Genomic DNA, 17,743 nt, shown 5'->3' with positions numbered 1-17,743 from the left:
AGTTAACTCTTATGCAAGACTTTTGATGCTTGTCTTGAAAGTACTCTTTATGAAAAGTTTTGCTATATGCTATTTATTTATTAGCAACTATAGATCATTGCCTTGAGTCACTTCATTCATTTCATATGCTTTGTAATAGTATGATCAAGGTTATGTAAGTAGCATGTCACTACAGAAATTATTATTTTTATCGTTTACCTGCTCGGGACGAGCGAGAACTAAGCTTGGGGATGCCGATACGTCCCCGACGTATCCATAATTTATGTCGTTCCATGCTTGTTTTATGACAATACTTACATGTTTTGCTTGCACTTTATGATGATTTCATGCATTTTCCGGAACTAACCTATTAACAAGATGCCACAGTGCCAGTTCCTGTTTTCTGCTGTTTTTGGTTCCAGAAAGGTTGTTCGGGCAATATTCTCGGAATTCGACGAAACGAAGACCAAACCTCCTATTTTTCCCGGAAGCATCCAGAACACCGAAGAAGAGTCGGAGAGGGGCCAGAGGGCCACCGGACCATAGGGCGGCGCGGCTCGGCCCGGGCCCGCGCCGGCCTATGGTGTGGCGCCCCAGCCTGCCCCCTGCGCCGCCTCTTCGCCTATAAAATCCCTTTCGACCTAAAAACACCGTACGACTTGACGAAACTCCAGAAAGACTCCAGGGGCGCCGCCGCCATCGCGAAACTCCAATTCGGGGACGAAGTCTCTGTCCCGGCCCCTGCCGGGACGGGGAAGTGCCCCGGAAGCCATCTCCATCAACGCCACCGCCTCCATCATGCTCCGTGAGTAGTCCCCCCATGGACTACGGGTTCTAGCTGTAGCTAGTTGGTATTCTCTCCCCCATGTACTTCAATACAATGATCTCATGAGCTGCCTTACATGATTGAGATTCATCTGATGTAATCGTTGTTGTGTTTGTCGGGATCCGATGGATTGTTACATTATGATTGTCTATCTACAAAGTTTATGATGTTATTGTTGCTGCAATCTTGTTATGCTTAATGCTTATCACTAGGGCCCGAGTGGCATGATCTTAGATTTGAGCTCTATACTTATTGCTTAGATTGTATCTACAAGTTGTATGCACATGTCACCGTCCGGAACCAAAGGCCCCGAAGTGACGTAAATCGGGACAACCGGAGGGGATGGCGGTGATGTGAGGGACACATGTTTTCACGGAGTGTTAATGCTTTGCTCCGGTGCTCTATTAAAAGGAGTACCTTAATATCCAAGTAGTTTCCCTTGAGGCCCGGCTGCCACCGGCTGGTAGGACAAAAGATGTTGTACAAGTTTCTCATTGCGAGCACGTATGACTATATATGGAAAACATGCCTACATGATTAATGATCTTGATATTCTGTCTTAATGCTATTTCAATCCTATCAATTGCCCGTCTGTAATTTGTTCACCCAACACTTGTTATTGGAGAGTTGCCACTAGTGTAGATAGCTGGGAACCCCGGTCCATATTTCATCATCATATACTTGTTCTACATGTCATTGGAAGTAGTATCAACTATCTTCTGGTGCCATTGCTCTCATACTGCTATTACTGCTGATGTGTTACTGTTACTATTGCTCTCATATCACTGCTACTTTCACATCACCCTTGTTGCTAGTGCTTTTCCAGGTGCAGCTGAATTGACAACTCAGTTGTTAAGGCTTATAAGTATTCTTTACCTCCCCTTGTGTCGAATCAATAAATTTGGGTTTTACTTCCCTCGAAGACTATCGCGATCCCCTATACTTGTGGGTCATCAACACCTTCTATTGGAATCTCACTGAATCTAGTCTTTTTACGGTCAAATCTATGTATCTTGATTTGCTTGATGGTAATGTAGGAGATGCCAAAAAATATATTTGAAAGACCAAGGTTCCACTTAAGATCAGAATTTTTATGCGGTTCCTTCATAAGAAGGTCATTCTTACAAAAGATATTCTAAAAAACGAAATTGGCAGGGATGCTCCAAATGTTGCTTTTGTGATCATCTCACAATTCAACATTTATTCTTTGCTTGCCCTTTTGCTAAAATACTCGGTGTATTATTTATATGACTTTCAATATTCCTGCCCCGTCCAATGTGACTAATATTTTTGGTAATTGGTTAAATGGGGTAGTGAAGAAGGATAAAGGATACATTAGAGTGGGTGTGTGCGCTTTATATTGGGCCATCTGGAACGTTCGTAATGATTTTTCTTTAACAAAAAGAGGTTTCCATCATTTTTGCAGGTTGTTCCTTTGGTTACTCACTGGATCCATATGTGGTCCTATATTCAGCAGGAGGATGTGCGTCGGGACATGGATATTGGGTGCAACCGCTTGGCGACGGTAGCACGGGAATTCTACAGCCAGTGCGGCTGGCGTACTGATAAGCGGCTCACATGAAGATCTTGTGGCGACTTGTCTTTTTAGTCTTTTTTAGATGGTTGGTTTTCGTGAAAACTTGAGTGATCCGTGAAATGTAATAAGTGTGTAACTCAGATTTTCAATAATGATAATAAAGCACTGTATGCATCGATTGGTGCAGAGGCTGGGGGTTCACCCCATATCGAGAAAAAAAGAGTGGGGATTAGATCCTAGTAGATCAAATTAACCTTCGAATTTATTGATGGATTTCTGCTTTGGAAATTGAAATGCACCTCTGCAGGTTGGAGCACACTTTCGAATTCATCACTTTGGAGTTTTTTGTTCAGCCTATTTGATTCGTCATATTGTTGGTTTCAATTGGCTTGTTTTGATTTTGTATTTTCTACATGCAACTAATATAATAATATATAGCATGTGATTTTGTAGGCATTCTAAAACAAAGCATGATTGTTCAAGTGTATGTGTTTTTTCTTTCTAACTAGGAGCTCATATTGTTCTAGAAAGATTTGTGCTGAAAGATTTCTCTGTTTGCTTAATTCATGTATTTTCCTTGCAAAAATTGGCCGGACTTGGTTATATGACTTTGCAACCATGATAAATTTGCAATTGTCGATAGTGTCTGTCCTATTTTATTATTATTCTGATTGGTTCAAACTAGAGTATGTAGCTTACTTGAGATGGAATTGTGAAGAATTTTTCTCATACTACCTGTAGTTTTGTGTTTTTGTTATGATAGACGGGAAGATGCATGCTTCTTTTCTGTTTCACATGGTTGTTATTTCGGTATATTTTTGTGTAACTGATTTACAATACAAAAAATTATATATTTACCAACATAGATTCTACTTGCAACTTACTCTGTATATGATTGTGTTTGTAGATGGTAGGGTCGAGAAATTTTAGGCTACACCAATCTCAGACATGGGGTTGGCTTGTTGCTTGTTTCTTACTCACCGCCTGCGGTTTTGCTCGCTCTTATGTGTGTTGCTCATTCATGTGCAAGTTCTCATAGATGTAGATGCAAAGCTATAGGTCACATTCATCGTGTTCTTCTAACTGTTGTACAATGCTGTATATCATATATAGATGGAGCTGTCATCTTTTTTATCAATGTATTGAGTGATTTGTAGTTAGTTCTGCTGAATCAAACAAATTTACAAAAAGGGACGTCTCAGGTTCTGAATAAATGATTCGATCAAACTTTTTCTTTTCTGAACCTTAATTCGTTCAAACTTCGGAATGTTGACAGTGCCTCACTAAATGTGTATCGTGTAATGATTATATCTTTTTGATCGTTATATCTTAACTACGCATTTCATTTTTTAGAAACATATTCTATTGTTAGGTGGGAATAACGAGTGGCATAATTTTAAAACCAGAGATGGCAGGTCGGTGCAATGCATATATATTGGTGGTGGCACTTTTTTTTTGAGAATTTCTCTGGAAAGATACAAAGTTGTTGACCCTTACAAGCACCGAGAAACACAAACACAAAGGACCAAGAACATCTAGAACACCCTAAGACCACCATAACCCATGAAGATCTCCGGAGCCCTGTGTCATCATCCCATAAACTTGAGAGAAGACCCCTACAACAGAAAGAACTACAACCAAGCACAAGCAGGTCATCATCTTCGACCACGGTGCAATTGCCACCACGCTGCTTCCTCCTTCCTTGACACCAGCGCCGTCGCCATCTTTGGCTTTGAGTACCGCGAAAAGTGTCCCTTCCGTAAGGAAGGGAACTCGAGTCAACCGACCGGTCCAGCACCGCGGCTGGGCCATCCGCCCGGGCAAACCAGGAACTCCCTCCAGCATCAGCGCCGAGAAAGAAGAAGAACAGCAGCAGCAAATCATACCGACAAGGAGGAAGAAGGGTCTTTCTCCCGACCATCTGGCCGATTTTGGCATCGCCACGTCGGACCGCCTCCTCCCCTCGCCACCATGGCCGGCCGGAAGAAGCTGCAAAATGTGACAGCCGCAAGCCACCAGAAGAACACAAACCCTATAAAGGAAGGCAATGGTGCCATCTCCTTCCTCTCCCTCGCCACCACGGCCGGCCGAGGAGAAGGCAACAGCATCAGCACTCCTCCGACTCCGCAACAGACTCCGCAAACTCCACGGCAGGGTCGAAATTCGACCATGCCCGGGGACTCCACCCTCCCCCGATCCACAGATCTGAGAGGAAACCAGGCCAGCAGCTCGCCGGTGCCGCCACAAGTGGCCTTGCCGAGATGGGGATCGAGCTCCAGCATTCTTATTCCGACGCGACGTCGCCTCCACCATCTCGATGCCGTCCCAGAACACCACGCGAATACTAGGCCGGGCTTCCCGGCGCAGCAGAGGAAGACCTCCCGCCGCCGCCACGCCAGCGGGGCTTTGCCCGGCGGCGGCGGCGGCGGGAGGAGGGGGTGTGGTGGGGGCTAGGGTTGGGGTCGTGCGTTTTTCGTTGTGGTCAGATTAATTCGATCGGTGGTGGCACTTGAAAACCACTCACGACTCATGAGTTAGGATTGGAGGCGGCGGGTTGGTGCAATGCTACTATTGGCTTTGGGTGGGTGATAGTATGGATGCAACAATCACTACATCACAGTAGAGTGATTGTTACTATTAAGATAATTAATTAATTAACGGTAACCAAAACGGGCATGCTTACTAGTGTGGTCAGGTGATAGAACGGAAGCAGAGAGATGTCTATGGTTCGGTCCAAAACAACCCACGCTGCTGTTGCTAAACCTGTGAGGTAGAGGGGGCAATAACTCCGATCCAAACATACAAGAAATAGTCAAGCAGCACAACAAATTGGATTGCTGCAAAAGCATCAGCATGAACTACATATATACTCCTCTGCTGTACATGAAACTATCTTGGGAAAGTGCTCTTCGCCGTTGCACGGTCAAAACACTCAGGTTACTGCTACCTACCACCGAAAAAGAAGGGGGAAAAGGAAATATGCGAGGTCTACGAGCAATCAATCCCGTTCTTCTGTCAGCATTTGACCAATCTCCTGTATCCTACAAAACTTCAAGATCTGTCCTAACCCTCACTCCTACTCGACCTGTGTTCATGGGTTCACCATGTACAACCCACGGAGACTCTCTTTTTCCACTCGGCCAATGCCATCGATCCCGAAGATCTTGCCCTCGCTGTTTTGCATCACCATGTGAAGTATCTCTTCAGTCTCGCTCTCGGTCTGAGCATCTCCAGTCTCGCTCTTGGTCTGAGCATGCCCATTACCGATGATCATCACCGCGTGGGAAGCTGGCAGGTTGGACTTCGGGTGTATGTACGGCATTGCCTCATCATAGCAGTACACCTCGCCGGGCTTGAGGTAGAAATAGTTCCTGGACAGCCGGAAATGGCCGGCCATGATTTTCCCGTCATTCAGAAGCGCTGTCAGAGACGTGGCATCCATGTCCTGGGGTATCATTCTAGTGTACCCAGGTATCTTCACTCGGTGGCCAGAACAGCATTGCTCCTCTGCTGGCACAACTGCCTGCATGAACCATCAATCAAGGCAGGTAATAATGTTGATTTGTGTATATGTAAGTAATCGACAAGCAAACAACACTGTGAGTTTGCATATGCAGAAGCCAACACGCTGAAAGCGCTACAAAAATACAAGATTCAGAACATTTGTTTTTATTTATACAAGATTCAGAAATACAATCTATACACTACCGTGCCTTCTCAATATCTATACTTATACACTACAGTTCAGCTGTGATATCTTTTTCCACACACTAAAGTACAGCTCTCCTTGACCATACTAAAATTTGACCATCCTAACTACTAGTACTAATGAATGGTAAGTATATAGAGGTCACCCAAAGCTGTAAAGTCTACATGCTGAATTATGATTTTCACCTCCAGTCTTCCCACTATCCCATATACATCAACATATAACTAATGGATGGTAACGCAAAGAGTGTAATACAGTTAAAAATATTCATGCAAAATCGACTTGAATGAGCAACAAAACTACGCAGATCTCACCTGACTCTCTGATATATTACGGCACATGACACCAGGATGTTCAAGAATATCAAATCCTGTTTTTATTCGGTCCTTGCCTCTTTGGTCACTTTTCTCCGACCCAAATCCCTCAGATAATTTCAACTTCTTCGCATATTGAATCTTAAAGTCGTCAATAGATAAGATACATTTGAAGTCCTTTGGAGGTTCTTCGCAGGCACACTGGTATTTCTTATCAGATTCCGTCACTCCGGCACAACATTGCAAAGTGCAAGTGTCTGCATATAAAGAACAGGAAGTGAAGGAACTCCACTGGGATGGTTAAAACTGAAATAATATTAACGCCGTGCAATAAAATGTAAGTTAATATAACCACCTTCTTGCCCTCTGTAACGACCCGGAAAAACCCCATAGATTTGTTTTTCCCCGCTGCTTGTTTTTCCGTGTCGTTCCAAGTCATCATGGCATATGCATCATATCATCCACAAGATTTTATCAAATAAAATTATTTTTAATAAAAACTATTTTGTGCCTTCCCTCTCATATGGTTTATTCAACCCTCTTTTTATTTTTATTTTAATAAAATCCAAACCCCTCCTATAGGCCTCTCTCTCCCCTGGCCCAGTTTCCCCTCTTCCTTCTCTCACCCGGCGGCCCAACCCTCCTCCCTTCAGCCCACCACCACCAGCCCATCTCGGCCCACTTTTCCTGGACGAAGCGGTACGCACCACTTGTCGTCTTCTTCGTGCACGAGGATGGCGTGATCCTCCCGTGGTCCTCCCTTCCACCACCGCACCACCCCATCTCCACCTGCTCCCTCCCCTTCTTATCCCCTCCTCGAGGCCCCAGAAACCCTAGCCTCACCTCCTTCCTCACCTCGCGCCGCCACCTCTTCATCCCCACGTTTTTCTCTCTTCTCTGTGAGGTAACGAAGGAGCACACCACCACCTCCTCACCATGGCGCCGGCGCTCCAGGCCGCCCCTCGCTGTACCGAGACCACCAGAAGCTCCGCCGCATCTCGCTCGTCCTCCTCCCCAAGTGAATCGACCCGGGAAGCCTTGTACTGACGACAAGGACCCCGTTTCTCCGCCACGGCCACCGTACTCCGGCGTCGATTCCGGCCGCCCTCGTCCTCCTCCGGCCAAACCGAGCACACCTTCGGCTTCCTCGTGTTCAGGCGCACCTCCGACGCCTCTACCTCGTCCTGGTTCGTTCCGAATCGTGAGATCCGTGGTCGACCTGATCTCCGTCTGCCATGGTTGTCTTGGCCACGAGCTCTGCCTCGCCTGCTTCAAAAGCTGATGCGGCCCATCCTGTTCAGCATCCACGCAACAGCCCAGTGGTTGGTTGCTTCATCCTTGATCTACAGATCTTGAGTTCAAATCCCTGCACAGGCGTTTAATCCTTCTATTTTTTGTTTCCCTGTTTGTTGGATCAGATCTGCACCTGATAGGCCTCAGCCCAGATCCTCCCCTGGAGAAGCCCAACGCACGCGAGCAGCAGGTTGCAACCCAACGCCTGCACGTCTCTGTCTCCGCTTCAGACCAGATCCGGCCCAGGACAGTGCAGGTCCGGCCCGGTCCGCCCCTTCTTGTTTTGTTTTTGCAGAAAATGCTCAAATCTTGTAAAATCTATATCTTCTAAACTATAACCCCAAATGCAAAGTGTTCTATATGAATTTTGATCAGAAAAATATAAGGAACATGAATATGTCATCCATACATCTGTTTGCATCTCGCATCATGTCGTCCGATGATAGTTATGCATGTTCACCTCACATATATGCGGAGTATTTTGGATTTCCAACTATGGTTTCCCCCGCTCCGTTTAACTTGAAGTAGCGCACCCCTGCCATGATATGCCATGCTAATCAATACTTAACTTTGTCGGTAGAAAATGCAACTCCAACATAACTTGCTTGTCCGGGTTCCGACTCCGATTAATATGGATAAGTTGCATCGCACCATATCTCGCCATGCCATGCATATCATATCATGATCATGCCGATTCTTTATCCGTAGTAGTAAGACTTGCATACGTTGTGTGTTCCGAGCATTTGCTTCTTCCTGGATAGGATCACGAATTGTTGATGTGAGATACGACGAGTTCTCCGACAAGTTCTCCTCGCGACTTTTCACAGGCGAGCCCACCCCTTCACCTATTTTACTTTTACATGCTCTCTTGATCTATTGCTATCCTTATGTGCGATTCTGTTGTGTCACGTGTCCTACCCACTTGTTACCTATATGTCCGAGATACACCTCCTCGCCCTACCTATTGTTTGTTGTTTGCCGGCTTTGCGAGTCGTAGGCGTGTTTAGGCTCGTTGTTATCTCGATCCGTTATCGGGATATGTTGGGTTGTTGGGAGGTTTTCACATGATATATCATTTGTTGGAGATACACATGCTTTACTTAATTGTTAACAACTAAAATTGTAAGCGAGAGGCATCCGTGAGCCCCTTTGCGAAAGCATCGGAACTTTGACTCGCTAATGTCCCCTAGGACCCGAGTTCTTGTTATACTGTTCCGAGATTGAGCGCTCTACCCGTACGTGGGGAATGGGACCCCCATCACCCACTACCTTTCCTTGAGTCCGTTTATTGGGAGCCACAACCTTGGTTTTATTTGCCCATATGCACGATGCACGATTTACTTATGTTGCCTCCGGGTGTTTATATTCTGTTACGTACTCATATCGTGGAACGATTAGCGACGACGGAGTTGTTCACACTTAGCTTAGCCGTTGACACAAACCTCGCGGGTCCGTATCGGAGTACGGCCGAACTTCGTCACGGGTAGCTTAGCGGGGTGGCTCCCTTAAACTTTCTCTTGCATTGGGAACGGTCTTGTTGTGAGACTCCACCTGTAGTAAGTGGGTTCGAGCATGTGTATGGTTACATTTGGGCAACCCCTGCAGGGTGTACATCTTATCAATAAGCCGTGTCCGCGGTTATGGACGACTTGGAATTGTATAGCTTGATCATAGAACAACTTACACCTTATTTTCCTGTTGTTAATAATTTGCTAATAAAACTCTTTCAAAAGTGTGTGTGCCTTTGCAATACCTCTTGGCGAAGGGGATCGCATTGGCTGGGTTATGTTTGTGTAGTATTTATCCGTTACCTTGTGCGCTCTCTTATCTTCTCCGAGTAGACGGATGTTGTAGCGTGTCTCTATTGGATAGTAGCTTTGTCGTCGCTAAACTCCACATATAGCCGGGTGAAGTTTATACCTCCCACCGTGAGCATAGGCTGGTCTTGTCTCGCAAGTACGTGCCAATGGTACTTACCCTCGCCTTCCTTTCTTTTTGTCTCCTCCCCTTTTGTCGGCAACCGATGGCCCGACTTTGACAGTACGAGATGACGACGTTAGCAAGGTTACCCTTCCGGCTTGGCTCAGGCGGGGTTATGGACGCCATCGGTTATCTTCAGGACTCTTAGTCCAATTTGTATCTTGTCCGTACTCGGACGTATTCGCTCTTCTGTATGATTTGGATCTTTGTATTGTATATTTGTATCTTGACTCGTTGGAGTCGTTGTTGTAATATATGTATCTTGTCGGCTCTATTGTAATCCTGTTGTAATGTTACCGCTCGTGTTAATTCCTCCGGCATCACGTGTGTGATTCTTCGCGCACGTCGTGTCGGAGGGCGTCTCCGAATCGATATCATGCGGATTTCGGCGGGTTCGCCGGGATCCTCATGGTACCGGTTCCGGGCGTCACAAGTTGGTATCGAGCCCGGGTTTACGGTACCCCACTAGTCCGACTTGTAGGATAACCGTGCCAACGGACGTTGTTGTGTAGAGTGTCAAAATCTATTTTTTTAAAATTCGTTGGATAGATCTAATTAGCTCTGCATTTTTCTCCTTACCTCTATTCTTTCTCATCTTATCTTCGCGAGTTTTGAGTCTTCTCTCTTATCTAAGTTCTCCGAGTCTTAGTTTCCGACGTGGGTTGGACGATCTTTGCCTTGATCCTAATAGGTCCGATCTTCAGAGGATCCCGACGGAAGCACATCATCAACATCGGAGCAACAACTTCTTGTTAGTGGCGTCGACCAATCTACGTGGAGCAAAAACTCTTGTTAGTGGTGTCGTGGAGATCGACACGTCGTCAGAAGATCCGATAGTTCACCTCTCTTCCCCGTACCATGGCGTGGAACCTCGGGGCGAGGTTCCTTGTTAGTGGTGTCGATTGTAACGACCCGGAAAAACCCCATAGATTTGTTTTTCCCCGCTGCTTGTTTTTCCGTGTCGTTCCAAGTCATCATGGCATATGCATCATATCATCCACAAGATTTTATCAAATAAAATTATTTTTAATAAAAACTATTTTGTGCCTTCCTCTCATATGGTTTATTCAACCCTCTTTTTATTTTTATTTTAATAAAATCCAAACCCCTCCTATAGGCCTCTCTCTCCCCGGCCCGGTTTCCCTCTTCCTTCTCTCACCCGGCGGCCCAACCCTCCTCCCTTCGACCCACCACCACCGACCCATCTCGGCCCACTTTTCCCGGACGAAGCGGTACGCACCACTTGTCGTCTTCTTCGTGCACGAGGATGGCGTGATCCTCCCGTGGTCCTCCCTTCCACCACCGCACCACCCCATCTCCACCTGCTCCCTCCCCTTCTTATCCCCTCCTCGAGGCCCCGAAACCCTAGCCTCACCTCCTTCCTCACCTCGCGCCGCCACCTCTTCATCCCCACGTTTTTCTCTCTTCTGCGTGAGGTAACGAAGGAGCACACCACCACCTCCTCACCATGGCGCCGGCGCTCCGAGCCGCCCCTCGCCGTACCGAGACCACCGGAAGCTCCGCCGCATCTCGCTCGTCCTCCTCCCCAAGTGAATCGACCGGGAAGCCTTGTGCCGACGACAAGGACCTCGTTTCTCCGCCACGGCCACCGTACTCCGGCGTCGATTCCGGCCGCCCTCGTCCTCCTCCGGCCAAGCCGAGCACACCTTCGGCTTCCTCGTGTTCGGGCGCACCTCCGACGCCTCTACCTCGTCTCGGTTCGTTCCGAATCGTGAGATCCGTGGTCGACCCGATCTCCGTCTCGCCATGGTTGTCTTGGCCACGAGCTCTGCCTCGCTGCTTCAAAAGGCGATGCGGCCCATCCTGTTCGAGCATCCACGCAACAGCCCGAGTGGTTGGTTGCTTCATCCTTGATCTACAGATCTTGAGTTCAAATCCACGCACGGGCGTTTAATCCTTCTATTTTTTGTTTCCCTGTTTGTTGGATCAGATCTGCACACGATAGGCCTCAGCCCGGATCCTCCCCGGAGAAGCCCAACGCACGCGAGCAGCAGGTTGCAACCCAACGCCCGCACGTCTCGTCTCCGCTTCAGACCAGATCCGGCCCAGGACAGTGCAGAGTCCGGCCCGGTCCGCCCCTTCTTGTTTTGTTTTTGCGAAAAATGCTCAAATCTTGTAAAATCTATATCTTCTAAACTATAACCCCAAATGCAAAGTGTTCTATATGAATTTTGATCAGAAAAATATAAGGAACATGAATATGTCATCCATACATCTGTTTGCATCTCGCATCATGTCGTCCGATGATAGTTATGCATGTTCACCTCACATATATGCGGAGTATTTTGGATTTCCAACTATGGTTTCCCCCGCTCCGTTTAACTTGAAGTAGCGCACCCCTGCCATGATATGCCATGCTAATCAATACTTAACTTTGTCGGTAGAAAATGCAACTCCAACATAACTTGCTTGTCCGGGTTCAGACTCCGATTAATATGGATAAGTTGCATCGCACCATATCTGCCATGCCATGCATATCATATCATGATCATGCCGATTCTTTATCCGTAGTAGTAAGACTTGCATACGTTGTGTGTTCCGAGCATTTGCTTCTTCCCGGATAGGATCACGAATTGTTGATGTGAGATACGACGAGTTCTCCGACAAGTTCTCCTGCAGCTTTTCACAGGCGAGCCCACCCCTTCACCTATTTTACTTTTACATGCTCTCTTGATCTATTGCTATCCTTATGTGCGATTCTCGTTGTGTCACGTGTCCTACCCACTTGTTACCTATATGTCCGAGATACACCTCCTCGCCCTACCTATTGTTTGTTGTTTGCCGGCTTTGCGAGTCGTAGGCGTGTTTAGGCTCGTTGTTATCTCGATCGTTATCGGGATATGTTGGGTTGTTGGGAGGTTTTCACATGATATATCATTTGTTGGAGATACACATGCTTTACTTAATTGTTAACAACTAAAATTGTAAGCGAGAGGCATCTCGTGAGCCCCTTTGCGAAAGCATCGGAACTTTGACTCGCTAATGTCCCCTAGGACCCGAGTTCTTGTTATCCGTTCCGAGATTGAGCGCTCTACCCGTACGTGGGGGAATGGGACCCCCATCACCCACTACCTTTCCTTGAGTACGTTTATTGGGAGCCACAACCTTGGTTTTATTTGCCCATATGCACGATGCACGATTTACTTATGTTGCCTCCGGGTGTTTATATTCTCGTTCGTACTCATATCGTGGAACGATTAGCGACGACGGAGTTGTTCACACTTAGCTTAGCCATTGACACAAACCTCGCGGGTCCGTATCGGAGTACGGCCGAACTTCGTCACGGGTAGCTTAGCGGGGTGGCTCCCCTTAAACTTTCTCTTGCATTGGGAACGGTCTTGTTGTGAGACTCCACCTGTAGTAAGTGGGTTCGAGCATGCGTATGGTTACATTTGGGCAACCCCTGCAGGGTGTACATCTTATCAATAAGCCGTGTCCGCGGTTATGAACGACTTGGAATTGTATAGCTTGATCATAGAACAACTTACACCTTATTTTCCTGTTGTTAATAATTTGCTAATAAAACTCTTTCAAAAGTGTGTGTGCCTTTGCAATACCTCTTGGCGAAGGGGGATCGCATTGGTCGGGTTATGTTTGTGTAGTATTTATCCGTTACCTTGTGCGCTCTCTTATCTTCTCGAGTAGACGGATGTTGTAGCGTGTCTCTATTGGATAGTAGCTTTGCTGCCGCTAAACTCCACATATAGCCGGGTGAAGTTTATACCGCCCACCGGCGAGCATAGCTGGTCTTGTCTCGCAAGTACGTGCCAATGGTACTTACCCTCGCCTTCCTTTCTTTTTGTCTCCTCCCCTTTTGTCGGCAACCGATGGCCCGACTTTGACAGGTACGAGATGACGACGTTAGCAAGGTTACCCTTCCGGCTTGGCCCGGGCGGGGTTATGGACGCCACTGGTTATCTTCAGGACTCTTAGTCCAATTTGTATCTTGTCCGTACTCGGACGTATTCGCTCTTCTGTATGATTTGGATCTTTGTATTGTATATTTGTATCTTGACTCGTTGGAGTCGTTGTTGTAATATATGTATCTTGTGGGCTCTATTGTAATCCTGTTGTAATGTTACCGCTCGTGTTAATTCCTCTGGCATCACGTGTGTGATTCTTCGCGCACGTCGTGTCGGAGGGCGTCTCTGAATCGATATCATGCGGATTTCGGCGGGTTCGCTGGGATCCTCATGGTACCGGTTCCGGGGCGTCACACCCTCTTTGGTCACGAACGTGAGCCAGAATTAATTTACCCCTGTGGGGCCTTTGAGACCATGTAGTTTCCTGAGCTGGCTGCATGAGTTTGGCATGCCATGGTCATTATCTAAATGTTTTGAAAACAGAAAAATATAGAAAATACAAGAGCCATAGTTATGGATTTGTCCCTACAGATGGGATTTTTTTGGTTGATTTCATGATAACTTGTAACAGATATAACTAGTTGTCCGAAGAAGCTGAAATTTTGATGGCTTCGTTAATTCCAAGCCAACCTCTAAAAAAGAAGCTGAAGCACCACCATGCTGATTGAGGCACATATCATGTAGTACTGGTTATAAAAGTGCAGCACCAAAAAAGACAGTGCCCAACAAGTACAAAAGGTACTCAGAAGACGTTATTTTTATTTCTTCCAAAATTTCATAAATATCATGAAACCATTATTGTTGTTGTTATGTCGCGAAAGTAGAAGTGCAAAATTTTAGATTCTTCGTAAACAAATTTAACTGATTCAGGGTCATCTCTAAATCGCGAGAGGGAACATCTGGAATTTTCTATTTTCCAACTTAAACTGAGAACTTTGCAACCTGTGGAAAACAATAAAGCCGAGGTATAACTAAGTATGTCGCAGTCTCTCATTCCAACGATTCGACAAAAGAAGTGTCTCGTTCAGATCTGGACTTACTTTGCAAACTAGATTGTTTGGAATTGAAGAGTTGGAAGAAATGGAATCCTCCTCCTTCTTCATATTCACTTCCAACTGTTGTGCAATGTCGGCCAGGATTTTGCCACTGCAATCTGTAAGACATCTCCGCTTTTGGGCATTATTTTTTAAATCTCTCCAAATACCCTCACAGCGCGACAAAACATCAGATTCGCCTACCAGCCAGCACAAGTGCCTAGAGGAAGAAAAACAGAGTTGGTGTTAATATATTGTTCGGTGTCAACAAAAAAACTCATAATTAGCATAAATACATGGTCTGTACCTTGCACATGTAAGAGCGGCGTTAATACAATTATCCTTCACAAAATCTAGCTCAACACGATCTTTAACATTTGTTGATATAATCGTCACATCAAACCATTCTTGTTGCAAGCTGTCAATGGATTTCACATCCAGATTAACTTTAGCATGCATCTCATCACTATATCTGAGTTGTCTTCTAACTATATTTGCTTCCTTGCTTGACAGGCATATAACACAAACTTTCAGCCTTCTACGAGCAATCATTGGACCTGACACAATTCAAAGAAACTGAAGTAACTGCACTGTACAAGACACTATTTCATCAATCATGACAATTAATTCCTAGGCAATCTTTGTAGAAGACAACAGCTAGCAAGTACTTGAGCATCTCTAACAAACACGAAATTTTTTTGTCATTCATAGCAAGAATATGGCAGGGGGCCCTTTTAGCAAATTTGAAGCTCAGTGGAAATCGCGTGATGTTGATATGGAGGCGATACAATGTTACAATGGAGAAGAAAATAAGGGAATGGATGCCAGTTATTCCAAATTACCTACCTTTGTATAGCATCTCAACTAGCATCACAATAGCAGCAGACTGGATAGTAATTTTCCCTTGATGCCTCCTTTTATCCACAGCTCGGATGTTGAAAAATGAAAAAGCTGGCTGCTCTAATAGTTTGAATTCTTCATTGTAGCCATCTGTGGTATCTTCACCATTCACCAATTTGTCTCCATAAAAGAGTTTGTTAGGAAATTCAACAAGTGAATAATGCATTTCTTGTTGCTCTCTCAGCATGTGCTTTTTCGAACATAGAGGTTGCAGCCTTTGGAATAAGTTTGTACTGAATCCTGCTTCTTCCCAAACCTAACAATTAAACAAATGAAGTCCGATTGAAATAGTCACAAAAAAACATAGGATTGGTTCATTTCAAAACCTGAAGTAGTGGAAATGCTCGGAATAAACATCTATAGAACATTAATCACACTATAGCTTCACTTAAACAAAGGCTCCTTTTCGAAAGAAACTTAAACAAAAGCTAAACTGTGGATTTAGTGTGATCCTTTCAGCACAGCAAGTTGGCAAGAGTTTGCATTTATATTAAATTTAATGGTTGGCACAGTATTTATCCCTTATTTTATATTTTCAGTATTGAATGCAAGACATATATCAATCTAGATATACAAAATATTGTACCTTGCTTTGAACAAATGGCTGTAGGTGTTTATGATCACCTAAGAATATAGTATGCCTCAGCGGAAGAAGGAGAGGTATAAGGAGCTCATTATCATTAATCAGACCGGCATCACCGACTATGAACGCATGAAATGGCTCCATGTGGATCCCATGCAATTGGGAAGCACAGACGGTAGTTGATACCACAACAAGCGAGTATTTGATACAAAATATCTCTAGCTCGGACCTGCTTCTTGGCTTTGGTAATATCAACGAGTTGCAGAGGCTATTTAACAATCTGATACACTCCTCCCTTGTTTCATTTAGTTTCTGTCCAGTGCCATATTCATTGTCTTCGGCAGGTAGATCAGTCTGGGCCACAAGACCAAAAGCTGTGTGGACAATGCCATCAGTTAAACGATCATTATGGATCAGATCTTCAAAACGGGCCATGGTGTCAAGCAAGTTCGCTGTCCTCTTAAGATCAGAAACACTTGTGCAAGCTTGGGGAATCTTTTTTATTATGTAGTCCAAAATATTCCGAAGAAGAACATAGATATTCTTAAACCTCTCCCTGAAAGAAATCAATGTGAATTGCAAAAGCCCAGTTGTCTTGCAACGTGTACAACTTTCAGGACATTCACACTGGACATGATAATATGCGCCCAGGCCTAGAAGAAGCGCCATTTCCTCCGCCCAGGCTTTCCACATCGTCAGGCAGCAAAATAGTTCATGACTTTGTTGACCTAAAGACGATGTATGTAATGTTTTCTGGTTCTCTGGATTAAATATGTTATTCAAAGCCAGAACATTAGAACAATCATCCAATTGTGTTAAGAACTCAGAAACTTGAGTTACTGATGGGAAGCATATCAAGATTCTCAGCTTTCGAGCAACCAACACTTTGACGATCTCAGCTATCAGAGTATGTTTCCTAGTCCCTGGAGGTGTACATACTAATTCAGTTCTGGTCTTATGAACACAGTTGACAATTGAAAGTAAAGACTCCACGGTTTGCACATCTGTATTGCACTTGGAGATTTTATCACAACTCTTACACTTGTTATTTATCTGCAAATCATAACCGGACAGAATATCTTAATCAAAATTTATTTGAGACATACCATACGAAAACAGCAGAAAACAAAAATGCCATTCAACAAAAGATAGAAACTAACTTACCGTTTTCTTGAAGTCCATAATTGCTTTGATAGCAGGATTATTCTTCTGATCAATAAATGAAAGAACTTGAGAGATCTTCATTTTGACAGTCAAGTTGGTCAAGAAAGTAGCAAATCTCAGTTCTTTAGGTTGAATTTCTCTGATACGATTCTTTGACAGAAGAACATTAAAGCTTTTCTGGTAAGAGGTATCCTGGCCAATTTTAATGGCCACTAGATGACCCGTTGCGCTATCGCGCAAATAGCAGAATCAACTCGGAATTTAAAACATAAGTTTTAACCTATCTTACTATTAAGAATAGACAAAGTTAAGTATGTACAAAATCACCGGTAGATACATAGGCATTACTCTATGACAATGTCAAAGAGCTTGATTTTCCTTCCAAATCAATTCATTCCAACAAAAAAAATATTACCAACTGTAGCAACTTTTGCATCATTTGGAAGATCTGCTCCTAACAACATAATCTACGATGAGAAAAAAATGTCAAATAAGTTTTTAGTTTTAGTGCCTTACATTACTAACGCGGACTTTTGGCTC

The sequence above is a fragment of the Lolium rigidum genome, chromosome 6 (genome assembly GCF_022539505.1).
Source record: "Lolium rigidum isolate FL_2022 chromosome 6, APGP_CSIRO_Lrig_0.1, whole genome shotgun sequence".
NCBI classification, from domain to species: Eukaryota; Viridiplantae; Streptophyta; class Magnoliopsida; order Poales; family Poaceae; genus Lolium; species Lolium rigidum.
The sequence above is the reverse complement of the archived record's forward strand: the minus strand, read 5'-3'. Positions refer to the sequence as shown.